At 47.7% G+C, this 22681-nt stretch overlaps 3 long non-coding RNA genes across 3 annotated transcripts; 2 read left to right on the top strand and 1 right to left on the bottom strand.

The window, feature by feature from the left end:
• The first annotated feature begins 211 nt into the window (after positions 1–211).
• On the top strand, positions 212–3271 carry LOC141039309 (uncharacterized). The gene is made up of 2 exons (XR_012200238.1): positions 212–582; positions 2968–3271. It is a non-coding gene; the product is annotated as an uncharacterized lncRNA (long non-coding RNA).
• Positions 3272–9495: 6224 nt separating this feature from the next.
• LOC141039311 (uncharacterized) lies at positions 9496–10200 on the bottom strand. The gene is made up of 2 exons (XR_012200240.1): positions 9965–10200; positions 9496–9881 (listed from the first exon to the last, which is right to left on the bottom strand). It is a non-coding gene; the product is annotated as an uncharacterized lncRNA (long non-coding RNA).
• A 213-nt stretch (positions 10201–10413) lies between these two features.
• On the top strand, positions 10414–13267 carry LOC141039310 (uncharacterized). Its single transcript, XR_012200239.1, has 3 exons — positions 10414–10552; positions 11607–11681; positions 12948–13267. It is a non-coding gene; the product is annotated as an uncharacterized lncRNA (long non-coding RNA).
• The last annotated feature ends 9414 nt before the right edge of the window (positions 13268–22681 follow it).

Raw genomic sequence — 22681 nt, forward strand, 5'->3', positions numbered from 1 at the left:
TGGTATTTTACTAAAACAAAAATAAAAGCTATTTAAAAGAAAACATAAACTATCAAAAGAAAAATAAAAAAGGCAGAAAGACAAAGTAAAAGAAAAAGGCTAGAGCCTACTGTGCACTAGGCCTGCTAACTACACGGGAGGCCCAGCCCAACTTCCCCTCTCCTTCCTCCTCTGTTCACATAGGGGAGGTGGACCCCGGGCAGCCGCCCGTGGCCGCGATTGCCACGTGCCGATCATCCGCCGCGCCCCCCGTCGACCTATAAGGGTCGCATCGCACCCCGAAATCCTAGCCCGCCTTTCCGTTCCCCGCACACACGCCGTTTCCTCTTTGCTCGCCTCGCCGAGCGCCTCCATGGCCGCGTCGTCAACGTGCACGCGGCCACCGGCCACCGTCCGCCACACCGACGGGTCCAGGAGGTCCACTGTGGACCAGTTCGTCGCCTGCGCCCTCAAGACCAAGCCGGAGAGCCCCGCATCGCCGCCATCGAGTTCGTCTTCGACATCCTGCACCGCCGACCGCCATCGTCAATTCGCTCGACCCCGACCGTCCCCGGCTTCCCCGACCACGTCCCCGGCCCCGTGGTGAGCAACTCCTCCGGATCCCCTTTCGTCCGCCTCGATTGGGTCGTATTTTGCCGTCCCCGAACACATCCGATCTCGCGCGTACGCGTACGTACGTATGTGCGTGAGCTGCTGCCTGCTTCTGCTGCTTAACTGACGTATGCGGCTGCAGTGTACTGCTGGTTGCCGCCGCGTGACCTGCCCGCAGCCGCCGCTCGCCCCCTGCTACCTCTACTGTCGCTGCCGCAAGCTGTTGCTGCTCCCGCTTGCTGCTGCTCACTGCTGGTGCCCGCCGCCGCTGCTCCTGGCTGCTAGCGATTGCTGCTCCCAGATGCTGTTGATTGCCGGCTGCTGATTCTTCCCTACTGCCGCTGCTAGTTGTTGTTCCAGCCGATGCTGGTTGCTGTTAGTGGCCATGGCCGTGGCCATGTCCAAGCCCGTGTGGTGTGCGTGTGTATGCACAACCACCGCCGGCCGGCCGTGCATTTTATCTTAGCGGCTAATTACTAATTAGTAGTTAGGTTATCTACTAGCACATGACATGTGGGACTCCCCTTTAATTAAATTCGTTAGTTGTTTTATTAGCACTTGGACAATGACATGTGGACCACACATTCTGTTGACCAGTCAAATTGACCTAGTCAACCCAACCCATGGACCTACCTATAATACACACTGGCTAGCACATCACAATGTGACAGGAGTATTTAGGTATATAATTTCGAATTGAAATATTTTAGAAAATCCTTAAAACTTTAAAAAATCATATAAAATAATCCGTAACTCGGATGGAAAAACTTTGTACATGAAAGTTGTTCAGAACGACGAGTCGAATCCGGATACGCAACCCGTTCGTCCGCCACACATCCCTAACATAGCGAACTCGCAACTTTCTCTCTCCGTTTCATTTGTCCGGAAACACGAAACATCGGGAATACTTTCCCGGGTGTTTCCCCTTTGCCGGTATCACCTATTACCGCGATTGGGCACCCCTAGCAACGCTCATTGTCATGTCATGCATATGTTTGCATTATATTTATTGTTTCTTCCCCCTCTTCGCTCGCTAGACTCCGAGACCGACGTCGCTGCTACCCAGTACGACTACGGTGTTGACGACCCCTCCATCTTGCCAGAGCAATCAGGCAAGCCCCCCCCCTTGATCATCAAATATCGCATATTCTTCTCTATACTGCTTGCATTAGAGTAGTATAGCATGTTACTGCTTTCCGTTAATCCTAATCTACTGCATAGCCTGTCCTTGCTACTACTGTTGTTACCTTTACCTGCAATCCTACATGCTTAGTATAGGATGCTAGTATTCCATCTGTGGCCCTCCATTCTTGTCCGTCTGCCTTGCTATACTATCGGGTCGTGATCACTCGGGAGGTGATCACGGGTATATACTTATATACTTTACAAGATACCTGTGGTGACTAAAGTCGGGCCGGCTCGTGGAGTACCCGCGAGTGGATCTTTGTGGCGGAGCGACATGGCAGGTTGAGACCACCTAGGCGAGAGGTGGGCCTGGCCCTGGTCGGCGTTCACGGTTACTTCATAATAACACGCTTAACGAGATCTTGGTATTTGATCTGAGTCTGGCCATTTGGTCTATACGCACTAACCAACTACGTGGGAAAGATATGGGCACTCGACGTCATGGTATCAGCCGAAGCCTTCGTGACGTTTGCGACTGAGCGGCGTGCGCCAGATTGGACCGCGTAACGTAACTTGCTTTGTAATGGAGGTTGCTAGGTCCCGGCCGCCCTCACAACATGCAGGTGTGCAATGGGCGATAGGCCCAGACCCCTGCGCCATAGGATTTAGACCGGCGTGCTGACCTCTCTGTTCTGCCTAGGTGGGGCTGCGACGTGTTGAACTTCCGAGGCCGGGCATGACCCAGGAAAGTGTGTCCGGCCAAATGGGATCGAGCATGTTGGGTTATGTGGTGCACCCCTGCAGGGAAGTTTATCTATTCGAATAGCCGTGTCCCTCGGTAAAAGGACGACCCGGAGTTGTACCTTGACCTTATGACTACTAGAACCGGATACTTAATAAAACACACCCTTCCAAGTGCCAGATACAACCCGGTGATCGCTCTCTCACAGGTCGACGAGGAGAGGATCATCGGGTAGTATTATGCTATGCGATGCTACTTGGTGAACTTACCATCTACTCTCTTCTACATGCTGCAAGATGGAGGCTGTCAGAAGCGTAGTCTTCGACAGGACTAGCTATCCCCCTCTTATTCTGGCATTCTGCAGTTCAGTCCACCGATATTGCCCCTTTACATAGATACCCATGCATATGTAGTGTAGATCTTTGCTTGCGAGTACTTTGGATGAGTACTCACGGTTGCTTTGCTCCCTCTTTTCCCCTTTTCTTCTTTTTCTCGGATGTTGCAACCAGATGTTGGAGCCCATGAGTCAGTTGCCACCTTCGATGACTCCTACTAGCACGAGGGTGCCTACTACTACGTGCAGGCCGTCGCCGACGACCAGGAGTAGTTTAGTAGGATCCCAGGCAAGAGGCCTGCGCCTCTTTCGATCTGTATCCCAGTTTGTGCCAGCCTTCTTATGGAAACTTGTTTAACTTATGTCTGTACTCAGATATTGTTGCTTCCGCTGACTCGTCTATGATCGAGCACTTGTATTCGAGCCCTCGAGGCCCCTGGCTTGTATTATGATGCTTGTATGACTTATTTATGTTTTTAGAGTTGTGTTGTGATATCTTCCCGTGAGTCCCTGATCTTGATCGTACACGTTTGCGTGCATGATTAGTGTACGATTGAATCGGGGGCGTCACAAGTTGTTATCAGAGCTGACTGCCTGTAGGAATCCCCCTTCCACACTCCTTGGCCGAAGTCGAGTCTAGACATTACAATTTTTTTACTAACATGGTTGTGTGTCTTACGGGCCCATGTCACCATTGGGTGGTATTAGGATATTTTACTCCTCGATCCTTACTCTGGGATTCTGATCTCTCTTCTATTCGGGTTAAATGATTTTACTAAATCTGACTCTAGGTTCTCGTAACTACTTCTCCCGGAGAGCCCCTTATCACAGATGATCGCCTACTGCACCAGAAGATTTTGAAGATACTCTTCGATCATTTTCGAGACCCTTGTGCCCTCTGCCTTTTCAATTCCCTATTACCGATGTATCCATATGGATAACGACATATACTTGTTGTTCATACAATTACTCTGAGTTTCTCTTGTTATTACAAGATGCATCGAATTGCTCTCCGACTCTTAAGAATCCCTTGTACCACTGCCTTGTAGTTCCTTGCCACAGAAATACCCATACGGATAATTCCTCGCACTTATCGAGTATCCACTCATTCCCAGATGTTCTTGTGTTCTGCAAAAGACTTCGAAATACTATTTGATCTTTCGAAACCTCAACAACCTGTTGTTCTGGGAATTCTTGCATACTTGCATTCCGGTTAATTCCTTTGGACTAGCAATTTACTTTAAAAACCTTTGTGATTGTCATTCTGATCCTTTTGATTCCACTTGTGTGTGAATGCACACAATCATCAGTTGTTCCCTGGAATTTATCCTTCCAATTCAGACGTCATTCCAGACATGAGCTGGATCTCGACCAATCAAATTGCCATCGATTGTACCCCTAAGGCTATTCAACTTATCCATCCCTAATCAGAGCATTGCTTCTGATCCCTTGTCTTGGAATTCATAATTCCTTTGCATTTAAGCTTTGAGTTAGTCAGTTGTTTCTATAATTCGATGCACTTGCATTCCTTCTTCCTTTGATAGAGTACCGATACTCACATCAGCTCCGTTGTAGACCACCAGACCTCTTGTTGGATTATTATCCGACAGTGCCCTTCATATTCAAATAATCTTGTGAGCCTTTCCACGAATATATAAAGCCTTTGGTAAATTGTATCCTCTGTTTTCTCAACCATGCTCTGTTTTCGAGCTGGTGGTATTTACTATTGAAGCTTGTGGTATATGTTTCCATGATACCCTGACGGGTTGAACCTATGCCTTCCTTAATATGTGTGAACTCGGAAGTTTTCACGAGTCATACTCTTCTGGTATTTTGCTAGATAAAATTTCAACACTACAACTTCTTCGAAAGTGAGAGGTGAATGGAAGGTTATACATTGAAGAAGTGGGAGTCGACCTTGAACTTTGTGTTCATGCCCACGGACACGATGTAGATCTTATCAAGCAAGCTTCTCTTAAAATTAATTATTTCCTTGGTGTAAGTTCATCTTATATCCGGGATATGGTCTTTTGCGATCGTGGTTCCGACCATATTGTTCTTCCTTGATCGCATTTCTTGGACAAGTTGAAGTACTTGTCTTCTACAGATCAATACACCTATTCGACCTCTATTCTGCTCTACCTTAGAGTATACCCTATGGTATCTCGAGAATGTCAAAGAACCGTGTTGCTTCCTATGAGTCTTCATCTAGTACTGTTTCTCACCATTTTCAGATTTCCCCAGGGTTATGAATTATTACACACTCGAGAACACCGATAAGTGAATCGATTCCGCACTCCGATTCAATAACTCTAAGTAATTATCATTGCTTATGAGTTTAATATTCCTTCAAGTCATTCCTAGCCTGATCGGCTATATCATTATTGTGCTAAATTTTACTGTGCTACATGGTCCTTCTTCTCATAGCACAATTTTTGATGATGAGCTAACCTTACGTCGATCTTCCTCGTCATATCGTTTAGCCTTAAACCGCAAGCTTGATTTCGAATTTGTGTCGTACCCTTGGTTCCAATAACCTTTCGTGTCATCATTCCTTTGACTTGATGTCATCGCCGACCGATTACATCTTCATGAAATCTCTTAACAAATGTGTCGTGAACATCATCAACATATTGAGCTCTTCCAAGATACCCATCGAATTCATGATGAGCAATACCATCCTTCCTCGATGATTTGTATTATCATTGACCACTTGATTGCCTTCCGTTCAACACAAACTTGTTCGTGTTTTGTGTCATACCTTGAGATCCTTGCTATCCAGCATTTGTTCGTCTTTACCTTGGGGTATTACCATCTTTTATGTCAAGAATGTCGTGAGAATTTCACCACCTCTTAAGAATTCTTGATACATGTGATACCTTTTGACATATCCGTTCATTCCTTGGTCTCCGTGTTATTTCTAACCGGAAAACCGACAATCGAACTATGATGTGCGACTTCAAAACTTCTAGCAACCCTATTGCTTCGAAGTTAATGGTCGATATTTCATTCTTAGACCATTGGTTATCGAACCACCATTCTAACATTGATCATGCTACTTAAGCCCATATTTCGGGTGCACCTTTCGACCAATGTTTAACTGTGTATGTTTTCCTCGAGCATACATCATTATATCATTTGATCTGACTAATGTTATCTCCTTGTTCACATAATTGTGGAAACCCATCTTTTGGAAGTCTCGATGAATTGTCGCTGAGTTCATCAGCTACCACCTTATCCCTTCATTAGTTTAATGATGAGCTTTTGTTTCGGAACTCGCTTTCGTAGTAATTTTCCCGAGAATCTTACAATGTCGTCTCGTCAATTTGTTTTGCACCTTTTCTTCTCAGGCATCCTGAGTCTAAGGTATCCTGAACCAAATCAGATCCGATTCTCGGTCAAATATGATGGTTGGAACGTATTTCTAGGAGTTATAACATCTTTACATGACCCGGTAAGGTGATGTCATGCCTAGCACACCTGGCCGGAGGCCCTATTGTTATAGTTTCCTTTTCAGCAAGGTTACCCATTCTTCCATGGGGAAACTGTAAGACTTATTCCACAAGTTGTTCCTGATGAATCCTTCTTATATCCATAGTCCGACCTTGCTTAAAGTCCATGTAAATGATATCTTGAAACATGTCTGTGGTACTCCGATCTTCAATAAGAACGTTCGAAGCACAATGCTAGATTTTCTTTATCAATTATCCTAACACCTTTGTATGGGTAATGTCGTGAAATTCCTCTCTCATTACCTAAATGGTTTTCTACTTTCTATCCTATCATGGATATCATACTTTGCTTATCCTTGGGAACGATATACCCCCTGAAATATGTGTTTAAACACATTTTCCTTTCCATTGTTCTGTTTAATCTGATGATCACCTTTTCCTTTCCAATATTTTGATTAATCTTTCTTGTGATCTATATGATCTAAGCAGTAATAATTCACTACTTATATAAACACCTTTGTGTACTACTCTGTCAATAAGACCCTATTACTATTGTTGATGACATTCCGGTAGTCACCGATGGACGAGAACCTTGCCTATTGGTCCGCCTCGTTCAACGAGCAGAAAAATGGTTCTCTTCGTCCCTCGCCCTTGGTACCAACGTTGTTGCCAACATAACTGGCAGGCTACCCTCTGATATGCCTTGCTATCGTGACCATGCAAGATGTCAACCCCCTTTCTACTTTTAAGCCACATGGTGGGCCCATAACCCACAGTTCCACAGGATAGAAACTTGACTCTCCTGTACACCCTGTTGTCAAAGTTATTCCTCGCGCTTGACTTATGTAATTCATGTGCCACCTGCCTAGTGATCTATTCTGGTATCAGACGCAATACTTATTCTCGTTGCTCTGAACCCCTTTCACCTTCTAATTAGGCCATCGAACGATTGTTTGCCCATTGGAAACTTCTCATGGTACCTTCTTACTTTACTCTCTATATTTTCTTAAGTATCTATTCGAGAGATACTTTCTGCCACATTCCCTGAGTTGTCTAATAGATAGCCAACCTTGTAAAGTTCTTCCGAAGCTACCCCTTATCCTTTTCGTAAGTACGAAGGAAATTCCCGATGAAAGGATGACGAATTCATCATGATGATCTGAAGCAGAGAAATGAAGACATCAATGTAATGGATCGACCTCTTTGGGAAGAGCCACTAAGACCGAGAAGACTCGTTAGAATTTCGCAACCAAATCCCTTCCCCCTTACTTCCCCTCTTAAATCTCGGGACGAGATTTCTTGTAGTGGAGGAGAATTGTGACGCCCGGATAATTAAGCTACAGTAATTCTCTGCTAATGATGTCACATCACCCCGATTACTGTTACTAATCTCGCGTTAGTTCGAAACCGGTTCGGATTCAAATTAAAAAAAATCAAGCAAACAACAAATGTTTTCAAATATTAAAACTAAAATGTTCGGAGTGAATCAAATATTTCATAGGTAATTATGGTGGAGAAACCACACCTTTATAAAATATTTAAATACTATAAGTTGAATAAAATAGTAGCGAAAACTATTATTTAAACACTTTTAAATATTAAATAATTACGAAACTAATTTAGATTGGTTAGCAAGTTACTGTGGCAATGGCATATTTGGTAGCATCAAATTAGGTGCCATTTTGGTATTTTACTAAAACAAAAAAAGGTATTTAAAAGAAAACATAAACTATAAAAAGAAAAATAGAAAAGACAGAAAGACAAAGTAAAAGAAAAAGACTAGAGCCTACTGTGCACTAGGCCTGCTAACTACACGGGAGGCCCAGCCCAACTTCCCCCTTTCCTTCCTCCTCTGTTCACATTGGGGAGGTGGACGCCGGGCAGCCGCCCGTTGCCGCGATGGCCACGTGCCGATCATCCGCCGCGTCCCCCGTCGACCTACAAGGGTCGCATCGCACCCCGAAATCCTAGCCCGCCTTCCCGTTCCCCGCACACGTGTCGTTTCCTCTTTGCTCGCCTCGCCGAGCGCCTCCATGGCCGCGTCGTCAACGTGCACGCGGCCACCGGCCACCGTCCGCCACACCGACGGGTCCAGGAGGTCCACCGTGGACGAGTTCGTCGCCTGCGCCCTGAAGACCAAGCCGGAGAACCCCGCATCGGAAAGAAGTCCACATCACCCCCCGGGGTTTCAGAAACCCACTAATCCACCCCCTCACCTCTAAAACCGGTTAATTAACCCCCTAAGAGCTCTAATACTGGCCAAATGACCCCCTAATCCCAATTCGAGTCGCCGGTGGTTTTGCTTGTGTGGCTCTCCACGATTGCCACGTGGGCTTGGTAGGGTGGTTCTTGGACTTAACTGCTCCTCATGTTTTCTTGACGGGTTAACTGCTCCTCATGTTTGTTTGGGCCTCGTTCCTTCTTTCCTTTCAACGAGATGGCCGCGGGGCAAGACGTGATAATCGCCGCGTGAGCAGAGCAGCGCGACTACTCCAGGTGAGGCGCTCAACTCCTCTATGCCCCGCACACACGTCCTTCTCTGTGTGAACCACGCATTGAAACTGGTGCCTACAACGACCCTTTCTGAATTCAGATGTCACACGCCTACCTAGCTAGTCCTCGATCAGTCCAGTGATTAGTACTAACGCACCACAGTTGCACTGGGCTACTGTTTGTTTAGTTAATGTATGTATATCGTGATTATCTCTATGCACTTGAACAGTCTAGGTTCTGAAGATTTTAAAGCAGTTTTTTCAAATTCAGAAGATACGACTTGGCTCCCTGGCCACTGCCATTTTCCAAGATTTTGATTTTTGCTCCATGACTAATCTGGACCGACATCTTAGTATTCTTTTCATGGTACTTGTGTGACCATAATTAAACAACTAGCCGGCCGGTGAGCTACAGTACACATTGAAACAGTGCTCTGCAACCAACAGTTCCCTTTCAGACACTTGCTAGAATCGATAACCCAGGTTGATGCCTGCCTGCAGGTATTCAAGAAGTAATCAACTTTTGCTAAATGCACTCACCAACAGAAAACACAACCACTGTTGTTCTCTTATCCTTTTGAAGAAAAGCTATGTCGTTAGTATCATACATGATTCATGTAAGCTAAAGCACTCCTCGCCCTTTGCTTTTGCAGTTTGTATCCAAAATCGATGGGGAACACCTAGTCCTTTGTCTCCCTTGAGAAGTAAATACAAAGAGCAAATTGAGCCAACGACGCATTCTACTTGTAAAAAAAATTCCCAAAGAAAGCAACAGATTGCATTCAGATTACATATATGTGTCCATAGGCAACAGGTTGCAGACTCAGCAGTACATCCACTAAAAAAATTGCTTTCTCTGAGTTCTCTCTTCTCAACTAAACAGAGACAACCGTACCAGCAAGAAAAGCTAACACCTTGTACACCTACTAATTCTCAACTAAACTGAATTATCTCTTCTTAGAGCATCAAAACATGCCTATAAATAGTATAATGTACACCATTTGGGCCCCTGGGATGATTCCCTGTGTTGTTTTCCTGCAAGTACTGATGCTCTGAGCATGCTTCAGTTTCGGGCTGTGCCAAATCCTGCTCTTGAGTAGTTCTCGCAGCAGCTCTGCTCTCTCCTTCCTCCGGTCCACGAACATCTGTTGCAACAAAACAGGGCATGTACTTCAGAAAATGGCATAAAGTTCAGTGCATATGCATCTGTATTGTACAAAATTAGTACACATGATGTACTCCATGCGCCGCTATTACACCGAGCCATGACGAGGTGGTCCATGTCCATGGCGTTTCCATGTCCCGGGAGATGGATCGGAGGAGGAGAGAAACTAGGGAGGTGGGGCGGCCATGGAGACAAAGAGAGGAGGATAGGAACTAGAGAACAAGGACGGGCAAGCTTCAGCTGGCGTCCATGGCGACGAACAGGGGAGGAGGAAGAGAGGAACTAGGGATGGGGATTGGGGATTGGGTGAAACTTCAGACTTCTGCACGCCTCATATCTCTTTGCGCCTTCCCCCAAGCCGAGCTGGGAACCATCCGGAGCCACGTAGGCAAAACCGCTTGCAAAAACCACCATAATCAGCGACATGGGGTGCTTTGCTTGGTTTTGGATAGTCCAGGGGGTCAATTAACCGGGATTAGGGCTGGGGGTGTGGGTTAGCCCGTTTCTGAAACACCAGGAGGTGATGTGGACTTCTTTCCCCGCATCGCCGCCATCGAGTTCGTCTTCGACATCCTGCACCGCCGGCTGCCATCGTCAATTCGCTCGACCCCGACCGTCCCCGGCTTCCCCGACCACGTCCCCGGCCCCGTGGTGAGCAACTCCTCCGGATCCCCTTTCCTCCGCCTCGATTGGGTCGTATTTTGCCGTCCCCGAACACATCCGATCTCGCGCGTACGCGTACGTACGTATGTGCGTGAGCTGGTGCCTGATTCTGCTGCTTAACTGACGTATGCGGCTGCAGTGTACTGTTGGTTGCCGCCGCGTGACCTGCCCGCAGCCGCCGCTCGCCCCCTGCTACCTCTGCTGTCGCTGCCGCAAGCTGTTGCTGCTCCCGCTTGCTGCTGCTCACTGCTGGTGCCCGCCGCTGCTGCTCCTGGCTGCTAGCGATTGCTGCTCCTAGATGCTGTTGATTGCCGGCTGCTGATTCTTCCCTACTGCCGCTGTTAGTTGTTGTTCCAGCCGATGCTGGTTGCTGTTAGTGGCCATGGCCGTGGCCATGTCCAAGCCCGTGTGGTGTGCGTGTGTATGCACAACCACCGCCGGCCGGCCGTGCATTTTATCTTAGCGGCTAATTACTAATTAGTAGTTAGGTTATCTACTAGCACATGACATGTGGGACTCCCCTTTGATTAAATTAGTTAGTTGTTTTATTAGCACTTGGACAATGACATGTGGACCACACATTCTGTTGACCAGTCAAATTGACCTGGTCAACCTAACCCATGGACCCACCTATAATACACACTGGCTAGCACATCACCATGTGACAGGAGTATTTAGGTATATAATTTCGAATTGAAATATTTTAGAAAATCCTTAAAACTTTGAAAAATCATATAAAATAATCCGTAACTCGGATGGAAAAACTTTGTACATGAAAGTTGTTCAGAACGACGAGAATCCGGATACGCAGCCCGTTCGTCCGCCACACATCCCTAACATATCGAACTCGCAACTTTCCCCCTCCGGTTCATCTGTCCGGAAACGCGAAACACCGGGAATACTTTCCCGGGTGTTTCCCCCTTCGCCGGTATCACCTATTACCGCGATTGGTCACCCCTAGCAACGCTCATTGTCATGTCATGCGTCGTCATGCATATGTTTGCATTATATTTATTGTTTCTTCCCCCTCTTCGCTCGCCAGACTCCGAGACCGACGCCGCTACTACTGAGTACGACTACGGTGTTGACGACCCCTCCTGCTTGCCAGAGCAATCAGGCAAGCCCCCTTGATCACCAGATATCGCCTATTCTTCTCTATACTGCTTGCATTAGAGTAGTATAGCTTGTTACTGCTTTCCGTTAATCCTATTCTGCTGCATAGCCTGTCCTTGCTACTACTGTTGTTACCTTTACTTGCAATCCTACATGCTTAATATAGGATGCTAGTATTCCATCTGTGGCCCTACACTCTTGTCCGTCTGCCTTGCTATACTATCGGGTCGTGATCACTCGGGAGGTGATCACGGGTATATACTTATATACTTTACATGATACCTGTGGTGACTAAAGTCAGGTCGGCTCGTGGAGTACCCGCGAGTGGATCTTTGTGGCGGAGCGACAGGGCAGGTTGAGACCACCTAGGCGAGAGATGGGCCTGGCCCTGGTCGGCGTTCGCGGTTACTTCATAATAACACGCTTAACGAGATCTTGGTATTTGATCTGAGTCTGGCCATTTGGTCTATACGCACTAACCAACTACGTGGGAAAGATATGGGCACTCGACGTCATGGTATCAGCCGAAGCCTTCGTGACGTCAGCGACTGAGCGGCGCGTGCCAGATTGGACCGCGTAACGTAACTTCCTTTGTAATGGAGGTTGCTAGGTCTGCTTCCGGCCGCCCTCGCAATGTGCAGGTGTGCAATGGGCGATGGGCCCAGACCCCTGCGCCATAGGATTTAGACCGGCGTGCTGACCTCTCTGTTCTGCCTAGGTGGGGCTGCGACGTGTTGATCTTCCGAGGCCGGGCATGACCCAGGAAAGTGTGTCCGGCCAAATGGGATCGAGCGTGTTGGGTTATGTGGTGCACCCCTGCAGGGAAGTTTATCTATTTGAATAGCTGTGTCCCTCGGTAAAAGGACGACCCGGAGTTGTACCTTGACCTTATGACTACTAGAACCGGATACTTAATAAAACACACCCTTCTAAGTGCTAGATACAACCCGGTGATCGCTCTCTCACAGGTCGACGAGGAGAGGATCGCCGGGTAGGATTATGCTATGCGATGCTACTTGGTGAACTTACCATCTACTCTCTTCTACATGCTGCAAGATGGAGGCTGTCAGAAGCGTAGTCTTCGACAGGACTAGCTATCCCCCTCTTATTCTGGCATTCTGCAGTTCAGTCCACCGATATTGCCCCTTTACATAGATACCCATGCATATGTAGTGTAGATCTTTGCTTGCGAGTACTTTGGATGAGTACTCACGGTTGCTTTGCTCCCTCTTTTCCCCCTTTTCTTCTTTTTCTCGGATGTTGCAACCAGATGTTGGAGCCCAGGAGTCAGATGCCACCTTCGATGACTCGTACTAGCACGAGGGTGCCTACTACTTCATGCAGGTCGTCGCCGACGACCAGGAGTAGTTTAGTAGGATCCCAGGCAGGAGGCCTGCGCCTCTTTCGATCTGTATCCCAGTTTGTGCTAGCCTTCTTATGGCAACTTGTTTAACTTATGTCTGTACTCAGATATTGTTGCTTCCGCTGACTCGTCTATGATCGATCACTTGTATTCGAGCCCTCGAGGCCCCTGGCTTGTATTATGATGCTTGTATGACTTATTTATGTTTTTAGAGTTGTGTTGTGATATCTTCCCGTGAGTCCCTGATCTTGATCGTACACGTTTGCGTGCATGATTAGTGTACGAGTGAATCGGGGGCGTCACAAAACGCTTCCGCTTTCGGTCTACGAGGGTACATGGACACTGTCGGTGTCAAAACCGGCGGATCTCGGGTAGGGGGTCCTGAACTGTGCGTCTAGGATCGATGGTAACAGTAGACAGGGGGCACAATGTTTACCAAGGTTCGGGCCCTCTCTATGGAGGTAGTACCCTACTTCCTGCTTGATTGATCTTGATGAATATGAGTATTACAAGAGTTGATCTACCACGAGATCGTAATGGCTAAACCCCTAGAAGTCTAGCCTGTATGACTACGATTATGATTCTTCTTCTTCGGACTAAGCCCTCCGGTTTATATAGACACCGGAGGGGACTAGGGTTGCATAAAGTCGGTTACAGAGAAAGGAATCATCATATTTGGTCGCCAAGCTTGCCTTCCACGCCAGGGAGAGTCCCATCCGGACACGGGTAGAGCCTTCGGCCTTTGTATCTTCACAGCCCATCAGTCCGACCCATGGCTAACAGGTCGGATGCCCGAGGACCCCTTAGTCCAGGACTCCCTCAGTAGCCCCCGAACCAGACTTCAATGACGAGGTGTCCGGCGTGCAGATTGTCTTCGGCATTACATGGCGGGTTCCTCCTCCGATGACTTCAAGGTGATGTATTCGGCTTTCCATTTAATGTCGTACCCCTCGGCTTCTGCGTATCAACAATTTCAGCTTCCACGTGTCGAGCGAATGCGAGAGGCCAGGGTGTTTTTACACATAGCACCCTGGCCCTGTAAGGAGGAGTGTCTATTTAAAGAGATTGGATCTCAGATCCATTCAACACCATGCGGAAAAATCCTCAGAGCTTGCTAGAAAGACCACTCCAACATGGCTAGCGCTCCCAGCTCTTCCTCCCGTCCCTGCGTCCCAGAAAAAGGCGATTGGGAGAAATGTTCCGTATCCCACGGTCAGCTAGTGAAGCTGCAAACGCAGGGATTTCTTCCCCCCGCGGATCTGGTCCCTGTCCTGGCTGGATTGACCTCCTTCAATGGCGAGGCCCAGGCGGAGAACTTCCCCAACCCATCCGGGGGGAGCGGGTGTGCTTCGTCCCTTATCTGCTAAGAGGTGTCAGACTTCCAATTCATCCGTTCCTCTGAGGGCTTCTGGAGTATTATGGCCTCATGTTGGGAATCGTAGCATAATTTTAAAAATTTCCTACGCTCACCAAGATGCATCTATGGAGTATACAAGCAACGAGGGGAAAGAAGTGCATCTACATACCCTTGTAGATCGCGAGCGGAAGCGTTCCAATGAACGTGGATGACGGAGTCGTACTCGCCGTGATCCAAATCACCGATGACCGAGTGCCGAACGGACGGCACCTCCGCGTTCAACACACGTACGGTGCAGCGACGTCTCCTCCTTCTTGATCCAGCAAGGGGGAAGGAGAGGTTGATGGAGATCCAGCAGCACGACGGCGTGGTGGTGGATGTAGCGGGATGCCAGCAGGGCTTCGCCGAGCTTCTACGAGAGAGAGAGGTGTAGCAGGGGAGGAGGGAGGCGCCCAAGGCTGTAATGTTGCTGCCCTCCCTCCCCCCCTTTATATAGGCCCCCTGGGAAGGGGGGCGCCGGCCAAACCCATCTGGAGGGGGGGGGGGGCGGCGGCCAGGGGGGTGCCTTGCCCGCCAAGGCAAGTGGGGCGCCCCCCCACCCTAGGGTTTCCAACCCTAGGTGCAGGGGAGAGGCCCATGGGGGGCGCCCAGCCCACTAGGGGCTGGTTCCCTTCCCACTTCAACACATGGGGCCCTCCGGGATAGGTGGCCCCACCCGGTGGACCCCCGGGACCCTTCCGGTGGTCCCGGTACAATACCGGTGACCCCCGAAACTTTCCCGGTGGCCAAAACTTGACTTCCTATATATAATTCTTTACCTCCGGACCATTCCGGAACTCCTCGTGACGTCCGGGATCTCATCCGGGACTCCGAACAACTTTCGGGTTTCCGCATACACATATCTCTACAACCCTAGCGTCACCGAACCTTAAGTGTGTAGACCCTACGGGTTCGGGAGACATGCAGACATGACCGAGACGCCTCTCCGGTCAATAACCAACAGCGGGATCTGGATACCCATGTTGGCTCCCACATGTTCCACGATGATCTCATCGGATGAACCACGATGTCGAGGATTCAATCAATCCCGTATACAATTCCCTTTGTTAATCGGTATGTTACTTGCCCGAGATTCGATCGTTGGTATCCCAATACCTTGTTCAATCTCGTTACCGGCAAGTCTCTTTACTCGTACCGCAATGCATGATCCCGTGACTAACGCCTTAGTCACATTGAGCTCATTATGATGATGCATTACCGAGTGGGCCCAGAGATACCTCTCCGTCACACGGAGTGACAAATCCCAGTCTCGATCCGTGCCAACCCAACAGACACTTTCGGAGATACCCGTAGTGCACCTTTATAGTCACCCAGTTACGTTGTGACGTTTGGCACACCCAAAGCACTCCTACGGTATCCGGGAGTTGCACGATCTCATGGTCTAAGGAAAATATACTTGACATTGGAAAAGCTCTAGCAAACGAAACTACACGATCTTTTATGCTATGCTTAGGATTGGGTCTTGTCCATCACATCATTCTCCTAATGATGTGATCCCGTTATCAACGACATCCAATGTCCATAGTCAGGAAACCGTGACTATCTGTTGATCAACGAGCTAGTCAACTAGAGGCTTACTAGGGACACGTTGTGGTCTATGTATTCACACATGTATTACGATTTCCGGATAATACAATTATAGCATGAACAATAGACGATTATCATGAACAAAGAAATATAATAATAACCATTTATTATTGCCTCTAGGGCATATTTCCAACAGTCTCCCACTTGCACTAGATTCAATAATCTAGTTACATAGTGATGAATCGAACACCCATTGCGTCCTGGTGTTGATCATGTTTTGCCCTAGGGAAAGGTTTAGTCAACGGATCTGCTACATTCAGGTCCGTATGAACTTTACAAACATCTATGTCTCCATTTTGAACACTTTCACGAATGAAGTTGAAGCGACGCTTAATATGCCTGGTCTTCCTGTGAAACCTGGGCTCCTTCGCAAGAGCAATAGCTCCAGTGTTGTCACAGAAGAGAGTCATCGGGCCCGACGCATTGGGAATCACCCCTAGGTCGGTAATGAACTCCTTCATCCAGACTGCTTCCTGTGCTGCCTCCGAGGCTGCCATGTACTCCGCTTCACATGTAGATCCCGCCACGACGCTTTGCTTGCAACTGCACCAGCTTACTGCTCCTCCATTCAATATATACACGTATCCGGTTTGTGACTTCAAGTCATCCAGATCTGTGTCGAAGCTAGCGTCGACGTAACCCTTTACGACGAGCTCTTCGTCACCTCCATAAACGAGAAACATATCCTTAGTCCTTTTCAGGTACTTTAGGATATTCTTGACCGTTGTCCAGTGTTCCATGCCGAGATTACTTTGGTACCTTCCTACCAAACTTACGGCAAGGTTTACATCAGGTCTGGTACACAGCATGGCATACATAATAGACCCTATGGCCGAGGCATAGGGGATGACACTCATCTTTTCTCTATCTTCTGCCGTGGTCGGGCATTGAGCCGTGCTCAATTGCACACCTTGCAATACAGGCAAGAACCCCTTCTTGGACTGATCCATATTGAACTTCTTCAATATCTTGTCAAGGTATGTACTCTGTGAAAGACCAATGAGGCGTCTTGATCTATCTCTGTAGATCTTGATGCCTAATATATAAGCAGCTTCTCCAAGGTCCTTCATTGAAAAACACTTATTCAAATAGGCCTTTATACTTTCCAAGAATTCTATTTCCCATCAATAGTATGGCATCCACATATAATATGAGAAATGCTACAGAGCTCCCACTCACTTTCTTGTAAACACAGGCTTCTCCATAAGTCTGTGTAAACCCAAACGCTTTGATCATCTCATCAAAGCGAATGTTCCAACTCCGAGATGCTTGCACCAGCCCATAGATTGAGCGCTGGAGCTTGCATACTTTGTTAGCATTCTTAGGATCGACAAAACCTTCCGGCTGCATCATATACAACTCTTCCTTAAGGAAGCCGTTAAGGAATGCCGTTTTGACATCCATCTGCCATATCTCATAATCATAGTATGCGGCAATTGCTAACATGATTCGGACGGACTTCAGCTTCGCTATGGGTGAGAAAGTCTCATCGTAGTCAACCCCTTGAACTTGTCGATAACCCTTAGCGACAAGTCGAGCCTTATAGATGGTCACATTACCATCCGCGTCTGTCTTCTTCTTAAAGATCCATTTGTTTTCTATGGCTCGCCGATCATCGGGCAAGTCAGTCAAAGTCCATACTTCGTTTTCATACATGGATCCTATCTCAGATTTCATGGCTTCTAGCCATTTGTCGGAATCCGGGCCCGCCATCGCCTCTTCATAGTTCGAAGGTTCACCGTTGTCTAACAACATGGTTTCCAGGACAGGGTTGCCGTACCACTCTGGTGCGGAACGTGTCCTTGTGGACCTACGAAGTTCAGTAGTAACTTGATCCGAAGCTTCATGATCATCATCATTAACTTCCTCCCCAGTCTGTGTAGGCACCACAGGAACATTTTCCCGCGCTGCGCTACTTTCCGGTACGGAAGGGGTGACTATCACCTCATCAAGTTCCACTTTCCTCCCACTCAATTCTTTCGAGAGAAACTCCTTCTCCAGAAAGGACCCGTTCTTGGCAACGAAGATCTTGCCTTCGGATCTGAGGTAGAAGGTATACCCAATAGTTTCCTTAGGGTATCCTATGAAGACGCATTTTTCCGACTTGGGTTCGAGCTTTTCAGGTTGAAGTTTCTTGACATAAGCATCGCATCCCCAAACTTTTAGAAACGACAGCTTAGGTTTCTTCCCAAACCATAATTCATACGGTGTCGTCTCAACGGATTTCGACGGAGCCCTATTTAAAGTGAATGCGGCAGTCTCTAAAGCATAGCCCCAAAATGAGAGTGGTAAATCGGTAAGAGACATCATAGATCGCACCATATCCAATAGAGTGCGATTACGACGTTCGGACACACCGTTTCTCTGAGGTGTTCCAGGCGGCGTGAGTTGTGAAACTATTCCACATTTCCTTAAGTGTGTACCAAATTTGTGACTTAAATATTCTCCACCACGATCTGATCGTAAGAATTTTATTTTCCTGTCACGTTGATTCTCAACTTCACTCTGAAATTCCTTGAACTTTTCAAAGGTTTCAGACTTGTGTTTCATTAGGTAGACATACCCATATCTACTTAAATCATCAGTGAGAGTGAGAACATAACGATATCCTCCGCGAGCCTCAACACTCATTGGACCGCACACATCGGTATGTATGATTTCCAATAAGTTGGTTGCTCGCTCCATTGTTCCGGAGAACGGAGTCTTGGTCATCTTACCCATGAGGCATGGTTCGCACGTGTCAAATGATTCATAATCAAGAGACTCCAAAAGTCCATCTGCATGGAGCTTCTTCATGCGCTTGACACCAATGTGACCAAGGCGGCAGTGCCACAAGTACGTGGGACTATCGTTATCAACTTTACATCTTTTGGTATTCACACTATGAATATGTGTAACATCACGTTCGAGATTCATCAAGAATAAACCATTGACCAGCGGGGCATGACCATAAAACATATCTCTCAAATAAATAGAACAACCATTATTCTCGGATTTAAATGAGTAGCCATCTCGAATTAAACGAGATCCAGATACAATGTTCATGCTCAAAGCTGGCACTAAATAACAATTATTGAGGTTTAAAACTAATCCCGTGGGTAGATGTAGAGGTAGCGTGCCGACGGCGATCACATCGACCTTGGAACCATTCCCGACGCGCATCGTCACCTCGTCCTTCGCCAGTCTCCGTTTATTCCGTAGTTCCTGTTTTGAGTTACAAATATGAGCAACCGCACCGGTATCAAATACCCAGGAGCTACTATGAGTACTGGTAAGGTACACATCAATTACATGTATATCACATATACCTTTGGTGTTGCCGGCCTTCTTGTCCGCTAAGTATTTGGGGCAGTTCCGCTTCCAGTGACCACTTCCCTTGCAATAAAAGCACTCAGTCTCGGGCTTGGGTCCATTGTTCGACTTCTTCCCGGCAACTGGCTTACCGGGCGCGGCAACTCCCTTGCCGTCCTTCTTGAAGTTCTTCTTACCCTTGCCCTTCTTGAACTTAGTGGTTTTATTCACCATCAACACTTGATGTTCTTTTCTGATCTCCACCTCCGCTGATTTCAGCATTGAATATATCTCAGGAATGGTCTTTTCCATCCCCTGCATATTGAAGTTCATCACAAAGCTCTTGTAGCTTGGTGGAAGCGACTGAAGGATTCTGTCAATGACCGCGTCATCCGGGAGATTAACTCCCAGCTGAGTCAAGCGGTTGTGCAAGCCAGACATTCTGAGTATGTGCTCACTTACAGAACTATTTGCCTCCATTTTACAGCTGAAGAACTTGTCGGAGACTTCATATCTCTCGACCCGGGCATGAGCTTGGAAAACCAATTTCAGCTCCTCGAACATCTCATATGCTCCATGTTTCTCAAAACGCTTTTGGAGACCCGGTTCTAAGCTGTAAAGCATGCCGCACTGAACGAGGGAGTAATCATCAGCACGTGATTGCCAAGCGTTCATAACGTCTTGGTTCTCTGGGATTGGTGCTTCACCTAGCGGTGCTTCTAAGACATAATCTTTCTTGGCTACTATGAGGATGATCCTCAGGTTCCGGACCCAGTCCGTATAGTTGCTGCCATCATCTTTCAGCTTGGTTTTCTCTAGGAACGCGTTGAAATTGAGGACAACGTTGGCCATTTGATCTACAAGACATAGTGTAAAGATTTTAGACTAAGTTCATGATAATTAAGTTCATCTAATCAAATTATTTAATGAACTCCCACCCAGATAGACATCCCTCTAGTCATCTAAGTGAAACATGATCCGAGTTAACTAGGCCGTGTCCGATCATCACGTGAGACGGACTAGTCAAGATCGGTGAACATCTCCATGTTGATCGTATCTTCTATACGACTCATGCTCGACCTTTCGGTCCTCCGTGTTCCGAGGCCATGTCTGTACATGCTAGGCTCGTCAAGTCAACCTAAGTGTATTGCGTGTGTTCCGAGGCCATGTCTGTACATGCTAGGCTCGTCAACACCCGTTGTATTCGAACGTTAGAATCTATCACACCCGATCATCACGTGGTGCTTCGAAACAACGAACCTTCGCAACGGTGCACAGTTAGGGGGAACACTATTCTTGAAATTATCATAAGGGATCATCTTACTTACTACCGTCGTTCTAAGCAAATAAGATGCAAAAAACATGATAAACATCACATGCAATCAAATAGTGACATGATATGGCCAATATCATTATGCTCCTTTGATCTCCATCTTCGGGGCACCATGATCATCTTCATCACCGGCATGACACCATGATCTCCATCATTGTGTCTTCATGAAGTCGTCACGCCAACGATTACTTCTACTTCTATGGCTAACGCGTTTAGCAACAAGTAAAGTAATTTACATGGCGTTATTCAATGACACGCAGGTCATGCAAAATAATAAAGACAACTCCTATGGCTCCTGCCGGTTGTCATACTCATCGACATGCAAGTCGTGATTCCTATTACAAGAATGTGATCAATCTCATACATCACATATATCATTCATCATATCTTCTGGCCATATCACATCACATAGCACTTGCTGCAAAAACAAGTTAGACGTCCTCTAATTATTGTTGCAAGTTTTTACGTGGTTTGTAGGTTTCTAGCAAGAACGTTTCTTACCTACGTATGACCACAACGTGATTTGCCAATTTCTATTTACCCTTCATAAGGACCCTTTTCATCGAATCCGTTCCGACTAAAGTAGGAGAGACAGACACCCGCTAGCCACCTTATGCAACTAGTGCATGTCAGTCGGTGGAACCTGTCTCACGTAAGCGTACGTGTAAGGTCGGTTCGGGCCGCTTCATCCTACAATACCGCCGAAACAAGATACGACTAGTAGCGGCAAGAAGAATTGGCAACATCAACGCCCACAACTGCTTTGTGTTCTACTCGTGCATAGTAACTACGCATAGGCCTGGCTCATGATGCCACTGTTGGGAATCGTAGCATAATTTTAAAATTTTCCTACGCTCACCAAGATGCATCTATGGAGTATACTAGCAACGAGGGGAAAGGAGTGCATCTACATACCCTTGTAGATCGCGAGCGGAAGCGTTCCAATGAACGTGGATGACGGAGTCGTACTCGCCGTGATCCAAATCACCGATGACCGAGTGCCGAACGGACGGCACCTCCGCGTTCAACACACGTACGGTGCAGCGACGTCTCCTCCTTCTTGATCCAGCAAGGGGGAAGGAGAGGTTGATGGAGATCCAGCAGCACGACGGCGTGGTGGTGGATGTAGCGGGATGCCGGCAGGGCTTCGCCGAGCTTCTACGAGAGAGAGAGGTATAGCAGGGGAGGAGGGAGGCGCCCAAGGCTGTAATGTTGCTGCCCTCCCTCCCCCCTTTATATAGGCCCCCTGGGAAGGGGGGGGGGCGGCGGCCAGGGGGGTGCCTTGCCCCCCATGGCAAGTGGGGCGCCCCCCCACCCTAGGGTTTCCAACCCTAGGTGCAGTGGGGAGGCCCATGGGGGGGCGCCCAGCCCACTAGGGGCTGGTTCCCTTCCCACTTCAGCCCATGGGCCCCTCCGGGATAGGTGGCCCCACCCGATGGACCCCCGGGACCCTTCTGGTGGTCCCGGTACAATACCGGTGACCCCCGAAACTTTCCCGGTGGCCGAAACTTGACTTCCTATATATAATTCTTTACCTCCGGACCATTCCGGAACTCCTCGTGACGTCCGGGATCTCATCCGGGACTCCGAACAACTTTCGGGTTTCTGCATACACATATCTCTACAACCCTAGCGTCACCGAACCTTAAGTGTGTAGACCCTACGGGTTCGGGAGACATGCAGACATGACCGAGACGCCTCTCCAGTCAATAACCAACATCGGGATCTGGATACCCATGTTGGCTCCCACATGTTCCACGATGATCTCATCGGATGAACCATGATGTCGAGGATTCAATCAATCCCGTATACAATTCCCTTTGTTAATCGGTATGTTACTTGCCCGAGATTCGATCGTCGGTATCCCAATACCTTGTTCAATCTCGTTACCGGCAAGTCTCTTTACTCGTACCGCAATGCATGATCCCGTGACTAATGCCTTAGTCACATTGAGCTCATTATGATGATGCATTACCGAGTGGGCCCAGAGATACCTCTCCGTCACACGGAGTG

Source organism: Aegilops tauschii, chromosome 1, assembly GCF_002575655.3.
Source record: "Aegilops tauschii subsp. strangulata cultivar AL8/78 chromosome 1, Aet v6.0, whole genome shotgun sequence".
NCBI classification, from domain to species: Eukaryota; Viridiplantae; Streptophyta; class Magnoliopsida; order Poales; family Poaceae; genus Aegilops; species Aegilops tauschii.